The sequence below is a fragment of the Malania oleifera genome, chromosome 1, assembly GCF_029873635.1.
Source record: "Malania oleifera isolate guangnan ecotype guangnan chromosome 1, ASM2987363v1, whole genome shotgun sequence".
NCBI lineage: Eukaryota > Viridiplantae > Streptophyta > Magnoliopsida > Santalales > Ximeniaceae > Malania > Malania oleifera.
Window position 1 is genome coordinate 97678124 of NC_080417.1, and position 10228 is coordinate 97688351.

The following is a 10228-nucleotide window of genomic DNA, read 5'->3' on the forward strand; positions in this document are numbered from 1 at the left end:
AACCCAGCGCACACTGCCCTTATGAGATGACCCGGCTGCATGGCTGGGTCACATCTCATTTTTTGATTTTTTGATTTTCTTTTTTTTTTTTCAAAGGTACATGAACTGCCCTCCTCTTTCAAGCCCACTTTCGACCCTCTTATAGCTTGTAAATCTCAAAGCTGAAAACACAAAAGATGTAGAGCTCTTTTTCATATTTTCTTAGAATTTTGAATCATCTCGATCGGAGCTCGGATGAGAAAGTTACGCAAAGATTACAAAGAATTTTTGAAATAATCCATAAAACAGCGTATGCTAACTTCACGTCTGATTTCGGCCTTGATGCTGCCAGTATTTTGCAAAACACAAAACACAAAAATTGTATATTGTTTTCTTGTCTTTCTAGGGCATCTTGAATCATCTAAATCAGAGGTTATATAAGAGAGTTACGCACAGATTGCAAAGTACCGTCGTTTTTTTAGCTTCCAACAGTTGCTCTGCAATAAAAAAAAAACCAAAATTTCATAGATTACTCAATAAAACCCAAATTTTATAAATAGAACACAATTTTAGAATATTGAGAGTAATTAGGCATTTAAATACGAAATATTATTCGTAATGCATGAATTAAAATACCTAATTACGCAATTTAAGCGCGTAATCACACCCCCCAACTAAAGTTTTGCTAGTCCCTAGCAAATAACGTGAATACAATTCAGGGTGGTGTCATACCAATTTCAATGAATGAATATACATGCAATACAACCATACCCTTTCACATACAGGATTATCACCAAATTACACACAAACTCATTCATACCCAATTCACGCAACTCCGAAGTAAGTCATTCATGCAAATCTCATCATTATATAGCCATTAAGAACAGTAAACTCACGTAAAATTAACCAGCGAGCACAATTCAGAGTTAATGTAGCCATATAAATTTAAGTATAAACAGGCAAAATCTTGAAGCACGTGTAATGTGTGTGACTCGTTACACCCAGGATATCCGTGGACACCTAAAGAACTGTCGCTTTGACGCGGCCTAACTAGTATACCCTCAAAAACACTCAAAAAGGATGGGTTCACTCATTGTATGTGAGGAAGAGTGTCATGATAAAACATCCCACATACTGCAAGGAACAAACGCTAAATGTATGGAGTGGACTAGTCTGAAAAGGATCAAGCCTATTTAGGAGGTGTCGGGTCCTTCACCCTAGCATCTTCTCACCTACTCGTCATGTCCAACCAAGACCACCCTAGATCAACTTATTCACAAACTAGGCATGAATACATCTGAGGCATTAGGCTGGTGAAGATTCTTCATATGTGGATAACATGCGTCTTGTCCTTGACTTTTGTTGTAGTTGTGTGGAGCAGGTATTAATCTTTCACCTCTTATAGGGTATTTCTATTTCTCTTTTTCTTTCTTCTGCTCATTTTTCAATTTCTTTCTTTTCATGGTCAATTAGGACAATCATAACACTTCTTTTATTGTTTTCATACCACCCATATGCATTAAGCTCGAATAAGAGTCCATGAAATAAGTCTATTTCTAGGGGTGGTTCGGCCTTCACATCTTGAGTAGGCTACAAGACCTAAGTTTTTATCTCCCCACTAGATGCCACCTCTAGGCTAACAATTTAAAAACCAAGACTAGTGTGCAAAGAGTATCCAGAAAAAAATAGAGAAAGTTGAGTTTCATGAACTCTGAGTTGACGTCAAAACTCAAAAGAGCGATAAATGGCTTAACAGTACCTCACAAGGTGTCAAAGTCTCCACGGGCGCTCTCTCAGTGTTCACAAGGAACCCTAAGTGCTACAAGTCACGTGAACGTGTATTTTTTTTTTTTTTTAGCCTCAAGAGATATCATGTAGATACTAGAGTTTATATAGCCAGATTAACACAATTGCACTACCAATCAACTTTCAATGAGTTACGATTCCTAATTTAGCCATATAAATAGAAACTACACATAAATGACCTAGTGTGTACTCCTAGGTTATATGCAGGTATATGAAGGGCATAAGTAGTGTCACGCATGGCCTAATCATCCATATTCACATATTTTTTTTTTTCAATGTTATTCAAAAATGAGAAAGATTGAAGAAAAGAAAGAAACTTCCCTGACTTATCGGTGAATCCATAGAGGAATTAAGTTTTCAGCTCTGTACTCGTGCCAAATAAACCTGCATCAAAAATCTAATTTATTCAAAAGTGCATAGATAAATAAATAAATAATAAAGATAAAGGAAATAAACAAAAGAAAAACTCTTTGGGTTGCCTCCCATAAGCGCTTGTTTTAACGTCTCTGGCCAGACGTTTCAATCTTCATCAACCAGGATCACCAAGAGGAATAAATGCACAGTTCCTCTCCATTTGTTCTCCATAATAGTGCTTCAATCTCTGACCATTAACTCTGAATATATTCCTTGGGAAGAGTTTTAATCGTGAGTTGAAGAGTAGAACCTGTTGTCTTGGAGCAAACTCACACCTAAGAATCTGTTTTTCATGCCACTTCTTCGTCTGCTCTTTGTAGATTTTTGCATTTTCATACGCGTCACCCGAGAATGCATAGCGAAGATGCTCAGGGAATTGTTTCAACTCTAGAGATATAGGTTGTTGCATCTTTCCTTTAGAGATTACAGAATCCGTCCTTGCTACCATAGGTTCTAGGCTCCCCACACGCTGCTGTCTTGTAATCTGCTGCAAGGATCGTTCTAGGTGATCAACTTGTACATCTTTTTAAAAGACTTTTTCTACACCTTGCTGAATGACATCTACCCGAAAGCAAGTGCTTGGATCTTCTGGGAATCTCATGTCTTGGTAGATGTTGAACATAACCTCTTCCTTATCCACTCTCAATGTTAACTCACCCTTTTGAACATTAATTAAAGCCCTTCCAGTAGCCAAGAATGGTCGGCCAAGAATTAACGGGACTTCTTGGTCTTCCTCTATATCTAACACCACAAAATCAGTAGAAAAAATAAATTTATCCACTTTTACCAATACATCTTCTATGATTCCACGTGGATACTTGATGGATCGGTCTGCTAGTTGCAACGAAATGGTTGTTTGTTTCATCTCTCCAAGTCCCAATTTCCTGCAAACAGAAAGTGGCATAAGATTAATACTAGCACCAAGATCACATAAAACTTTATCAAAAGATAAATTTCCAATAGTGTAAGGCAAAGTAAAACTCCTTGGATCTTTTAATTTTTGAGGCAATTTCTTTTGAAGAATAGCACTACACTCCTTGATAAGCTTCACTGTTTCGAACTCCTCCAACCTTCTTTTCTTTGAAATGATGTCCTTCTGGAATTTGACATAGTTTGGCATTTGTTCCAAGGCATCTGTAAGAGGAATATTTATGTGAATTTTCTTAAAAATATCCAAAAACTTAGAAAATTGCTTATCTAATTTTTGTTTTTGAAAACGTTGAGGATAAGGAAGTGGAGTAGAGAGAATAGGAGGATTGTCAGGAAATGAAATTGTTAGTGATGTGTCAGTCTCTCTTGGTGTGTCATCCACCATCTCGTCTTCTTCCACTTTATTCTTGCCTTGGCCATTATTTTTCGCTGTAGATGTGGACATGGTTTCCTTTGCTGGTGACTTCTCAATTTCTCTTCCACTCTTAAGTGTCATGACATTGCATTGTTCCTTAGGATTTACTTCTGTGTTGCTAGGAAAAGTTCCTCTTTGTTGAGAATTTATAGTCGTGGCCAGTTGCCCAATTTGCATTTCAAGATTCTTCATAATGACTCCCATATTGTTGCAATGAGTCTCGATGTTGTCTAGCCGTGAATCAGTCTTTTTAAACCTTGCTTTTGTCTCCTCAACAAATGATATCATGGCATCCTCAAGTGACATCTTCTTCTCACCTTGATGACTCTCAAATCCTACAGGAGGTTGCAGCACATTCCTTGTATTTCCATAAGACAAATTCTCATGATTTCGAAGCCCTGAATGGTAATATTGTGGCAAAGGATCACCACGATAATTGTAGTTCCGATTATTGATGTATTGAACCTGTTCTTGACTCGCTCTAATGCTCGGATCTGTCCTACTTGTAGCTGCCTCCTCTGGGTTGTCAAAGATGAAATCTGATGAGACAAAGAAGTAACTTGAGCTGAAAGTGCAGCAAACGGCTCCAATTCATGAATTCCAGCAACTTTCTTAACCATAGTTCTTTCAGTTGGCCATTGATAGTTATTTGAGGCCATTTCTTCCAAAAGAGCAGTAGCACCCTCAGGTGTCTTTGACATCAAAGTACCCCAGATGCAGCATCAACTAAAGTCCGTGTTTGCCCATTTAATCCATTATAGAACATTTGAATTTGCAACTAATCAGGAAATCCATGTTGTGGGCAGCGTCGAATCAAATCTTTATACCTTTCCCATGCTTCATAGAGTGATTCAAAATCATGTTGCTTGAATTGACCAATCTCACTCCTGAGTTGAGCTGTTTTTGCAGGTGGAAAGAATTTAGCTAAAAATTTTTCTGCCATGTCCTGCCAACTAGTAATACTCCCAGGTTGTAGTGACTGTAGCCAACCTTTTGCTTTGTCCCTCAAAGAGAAAGGGAATAATCTTAGTCTAATGGTGTCTTCAGTAACACCATTGATCTTCACAGTATCACAAATCTCCAAAAACATCGCCAGATGGATATTGGGATCATCAAGTGGCGATCCACTCAATTGGGCCTGCTGCACCATACTGATTAATGCGGGTTTGAGCTCAAAATTGTTGGCATTAATGGGTTGGCGTCTGATACCCGAATGATTGTCATTCACAAATGGTCGCACATAATCCTTCAAGGCGCGTAGCTGCGCATTATCTTGTCCGTTCTCCATGGCTAATACCCTCTTTTTCCTTAGTGCTCTGAGCATTCTTTCAATCTTCGGATCAAAAGGAATAATGTCACGTGTTCTAGCCCTGCGCATCCAACATAAAAATAAACACACTAGAAATACAAAAAAAAAATATAATAAAATAAAATAAAGAAAATAAATAAATAAAAATATAAAAATAGAATTCTAAATTAAAACCAAGATTACTTTGTATCGATATTGGCAAAAATAAAATAAACTCAATCCCCGGCAACGGCGCCAAAAACTTGACCGGTGCAAACCGTAAGTGCACAGTATCATAGTTTTATAATATAGTGATGTGTAGAGTATCGTCCTCAGGGATTGATGTCTTAATTTTACCAAGTACCGAAATTTTACTAACCTTGATTTTATTTAGAAAAATTAACAATTTTAGACTACAAAATTTAAACAAAGCTACTTTAAATAAACTATTCAGGAGAATTTAAAATTGGATACCACGTGTAAAATTGATGATGGTGAAAACTTCTAGGAAACCGATTTCACCTAGTTTTTCACTATGCTTTACTCATTTAGCTAATTTAACTTCGTTTTCTCTATTTGTTAGCAAATCACCAATTTTTCCAAAAGCCTCTTTCGATAGTCAATTAGAACCTCTTCTTGTTTATTATTTAACATAAGAGTATGCAAATTAATAACGCAAGAACGCAGTAAGACCCTCGATTTTTAATGTTACGTAGGTTCATACAAGTCTTTCGATCTCTATATTTACCTACACTGAATTATCCAAGATCTATCCTATAATCCCCCCTTTCGGTAGCAAATCACAAGACTAAAATCATTTAATTAATGGCCAGTTAATTAAAAGCATTAGGCACAGAATGACTCAAACAAACATTAATGAAAACTACTTCAGATTAGCATCAAAGAGCAAGCATAGTTCGAAATTGGCTACATCGTTTTCCTAGAATTCAAAAATTTAGTTCATTCCGAAAATTAAATCCAACATAACAGATTTCACCATATTTTCTTCAATTTGGAGCGTACGGAAAAGATCAACACTCGCCGCACTGCCGTCGCACGTCACGAACACCTCGAACACCGCCGTTGTTCGCCGCCTTCCGATTCTGAAAAGATAGTATTTTCGCATGCTTCCAACTCTCCTTTGCTGGCTGTGTGTGTATCTTCGCAGCACCCCCCAAAAGATAACCACAAGAAAGCTCCCAAAAAGATAATTTTTCCAAGAAAAATTTCGTGGTTTGGCCTCCCTTGTGTGTCTCCCAAGAAAAATCTTTTTTTTTTTCTATGGTGCGGCATCTCTCCCCCCAGCCCAGCACACGTTGCCCCCCTTCATCTCTTCTTGCACACGGCTCCCTCCACAAGGAAACCCTCCTTTGACTTTTCCTTTTTCAATCATTTCCTTTTGCTTTTCTTTTCTTTCTTTTTTTTTTCTTTCCATTCTTTTGTCTTTCCATTCTATGTACCCAGTGCACACTGCCCTTATGAGATGACCCGGCTGCATGGCTGGGTCACATCTCATTTTTTGATTTTTTGATTTTCTTTTTTTTTCCAAGGTACATGAACTGCCCTCCTCTTTCAAGCCCACTTTCGATCCTCTTATAGCTTATAAATCTTAAAGTTTAAAACATAAAAGATGTAGAGCTATTTTTCAGCTTTTTCTAGAATTTTGAATCATCTCGATCGGAGCTCGGATGAGAAAGTTACGGGAAGATTACAAAGAATTGTCGAAATATTCCATAAAACGGCGTATGCTAACTTCACGTCTGATTTCGGCCTTGATGCTGCCAGTATTTTGCAAAATAAAACACACAAAAATTGTAGATTGTTTTCTTATCTTTCTACGGCATCTTAAATCATCTGAATCAGAGGTTGGATGAGAGAGTTATGCACAGATTGCAAAGTACCGTCGTTTTTTTAGCTTCCAACAGTTGCTCTGCAATAAAAAAAAAACCAAAATTTCATACATTACTCAATAAAACCCAAATTTTATAAATAGAACAAAATTTTAGAATATTGAGAGTAATTAGGTATTTAAATACGAAATATTATTCGCAATGCATGAATTAAAACACCTAATTACGTAATTTAAGCGCGTAATCATAACAACATAAATCCTTTCTTGTAGGTTTGCTTTAGGATCACTCCGTCTAAGGATAAATGGTACTTAGACAGTGAATGTTCAAGACATATGATGGGAGATAAATCTAAGTTCACTTCTCTCACACAAAAGGATGGAGGATTTGTAACTTTCGGTGACAGTGCAAAAGGCAAGATCATCGGAATTGGTAAAATAGGTAAAGACTCTTCACTCACTATAGATAATGTATTGTTAGTTGATGGTCTAAAGCATAATTTATTAAGCATTAGTCAACTTAGCAACAAAGGATTTGAAATAATATTTAAGAAAGACAAATGCATAATTCAGAATTTTAAGGATCAAAAGACACTATTCACTACACATAGAATGAACATTGTGTATTGCATAAACCTTGATAGCTTGATCTCTCAAGATATAACCTGCTTAGCTGCCAGGAGTGAAAATAGTTGGCTTTGGCATAGAAGGCTAGGACATGCTAGCATGGATCTAATATCCAAGCTTTCTAAAAAGAATTTAGTTAAAGGCTTGCCTAATACTAAGTTTATCAAAGATAAAGTGTGTGATGTCCATCAACTAGGAAAACAAATCAAGAAGAGCTTCAAAAAGAAGAAACATATATCAACTAGTAGACCCCTAGAACTCATACACTTAGGCTTATTTGGTCCTACTAAAACTCAAAACTTAGGTGGAAAACAATACGCCTTCGTAAATGTTGATGATCACTCTAGATATACATGGGTATTTTTCTTAGCTAACAAAGAGGAAGCTTGTAATTCGTTAATCACTTTATGCAAGAAGCTTCAAAATGAGAAAGGGTATAATGTCTCAAATCTAAGAAGTGACCAAGGAAGAGAATTTAAGAATCAAGACGTTGAAAAATTTTGCAATAAACATGGCATAAGTCACAACTTTTTAGCACCTCGAACCCCACAACAAAATGGAGTTGTGGAAAGGAAAAATAGAACCCTTCAAGAAATGACAAGAACCATGCTTAATGAAAATAATTTACCCAAGTATTTTGTGGGCCGAAGCTGAAATACAGCTTGCTATGTGATTAATAGGGTTTCTGTTAGATCAAACCTAAACAAGACACTTTATGAATTATGGAAAGGAAGAAAGCCTAACATAACTTACTTTCAAGTCTTTGGATGTAAGTGTTTCGTACTCAATAACAAAGACAACTTAGGAAAATTTGATACTAAATCGGATGAAAGTATTTTCCTAGGATACTCCACAAATAGTAAGGCCTATAGGATCTATAACAAAAGAACACTCACCATAATTGAATCAATTCACATAGACTTCGATGAATCAAATCCTTTTTCAAGAGAAATCAAAAATGAAGAAAAGGATGATATTTTCAAAAAGGAGGATGAGATAGAAATCAAGGAAGAAAACCCAAAAAAGATTAACCTATAGAAAATCCGAAATTACCAAGAGAATGGAAGTATAAAAAGGATCACCCTTAAGATCAAATTATAGGTGAACCATCTAGAGGTATAACTACTAGATATTCTTTAAAGAATCTATGCAATCATTATGCATTCTTGTCTCAAAATGAACCTAAATATGTTGAAGAGGCACTTAAAAATTACTCTTGGATAATTGCTATGTAAGAAGAATTAAACCAATTTGAAAGAGGCAAAGTATGGCATTTAGTACCCAAACCTGAAAATCATTCGATCATAGGAACTAAATGGGTATTTAGAAATAAAAAGGATGAGAATGGTATAATCATTAGAAACAAAGCTAGACTTGTAGCGAAAGGGTATAACTAAGAAGAAGGGATAGACTATGATGAAACATTTGCTCCTGTAGCTAGAATGGAAGCTATAAGAATGCTATTATCCTATGCTTCCTACAAAAAATTTAAGTTATACCAAATGGATGTCAAAAGTGCATTATTGAATGGGTATATTAATGAAGAGGTATATATTGAACAACCCCTTGGTTTTGAACATATAGAAAATCCTAACCATGTATTTAGACTAACTAAGGCTTTGTATAGATTAAAATAGGCCCCTAGGGCTTGGTATTAAAGACTTAGTGGATTTCTAATTGAGAAGGGGTTTTCAAGGGCAAAAATAGATAGCACTTTGTTCATTAAAACTAAGAAAGATGACAAACTTTTAATGCAAATCTACATAGATTATATAATATTTGGTGCCACTAATGAACAACTATCTAAAGAATTGGCAAAATATATGCAAGAAGAATTTGAAATGAGCATGATGGGAGAATTAAATTATTTTCTTGGGCTTCAAATCAAACAAGCAAAGAATGAGACTTTTATAAGTTAATCCAAATACATAAGAGAAATGAAACAAAAATTTGGTATGAAAAACAGTAAATCCGTAGGAACACCTATGAGTACTTCTATTAGCCTAGACAAAGATGAAAAGAGAAAACCCGGAGACACAAAGCATTATAGAGGTATGATTGGAAGTCTACTATATCTATTAGCTAGTAGACTTGACATAATATTTAGTGTGTGTATGTGTGCACATTTTCAATCAGTACCTAAGGAATCACACCTAATAGCTGTTAAGAGAATCCTAAGATACTTAATAGGCACTATGGACTTAGGACTATGGTACCCTAAGGACACCGAATTTGAAATGATCAGTTATTCAAATGTGGACTATGCCAGATGTAAAATAGATAGAAGAAGTACAAGTAGCACATGCCACTTCTTAGGAAGATCTTTAGTTTCTTGGTTTTCTAAGAAACAAAACTTTCTGGCTTTGTCAATTGCCAAGACTGAATATGTAGCAGTCGGGAGTTGTTGTGCGCAAACACTATACATGAAACAGCAATTAAGAGATTTCAATTTGAAATACACAACTATACCAATTAAGGGTGATAATATGAGGTCGATTAACATATCTAAAAATCCTATTTCACACTCAAGAACCAAGCACATTGACATAGGACATCATTTCCTAAGAGATCATGTTCAAAAAGAAGACATCATTCTAGAATTCATCAATACAAATGATCAAGGGGCTGATATCTTCACTAAACCTCTCTTAGAAGATAAATTTATAACCATTAGAAGAAAAATTGGTCTTCTACATAGTAGAGAAACTAACTGAAAGGACAAAGCTTAGAGAAAAATCTACAGTCAACCAACTGACTCTAAGGTCAGCCGACTAACTGAAATAGTTTTTTTTTTTTTTTTGGAACAAAGGTCAGTCAGCCAACTGACCCTAAGGTTAGCTAACTGACTGAGGTAATTTTTCCTGGACCACAGAGCAATTAGCCAACTGGCCCTGAGGTTAGCCGACTAACTGACAGGGCA

At 35.9% G+C, this 10228-nt stretch overlaps 1 non-coding gene across 1 annotated transcript; it reads left to right on the forward strand.

Annotated features, from left to right (window-relative positions):
• The first annotated feature begins 4332 nt into the window (after positions 1 to 4332).
• Positions 4333 to 4439, forward strand: LOC131147300 (small nucleolar RNA R71). The gene has a single exon (XR_009134690.1). It is a non-coding gene; the product is annotated as a small nucleolar RNA R71 (small nucleolar RNA).
• Positions 4440 to 10228: the final 5789 nt, after the last annotated feature.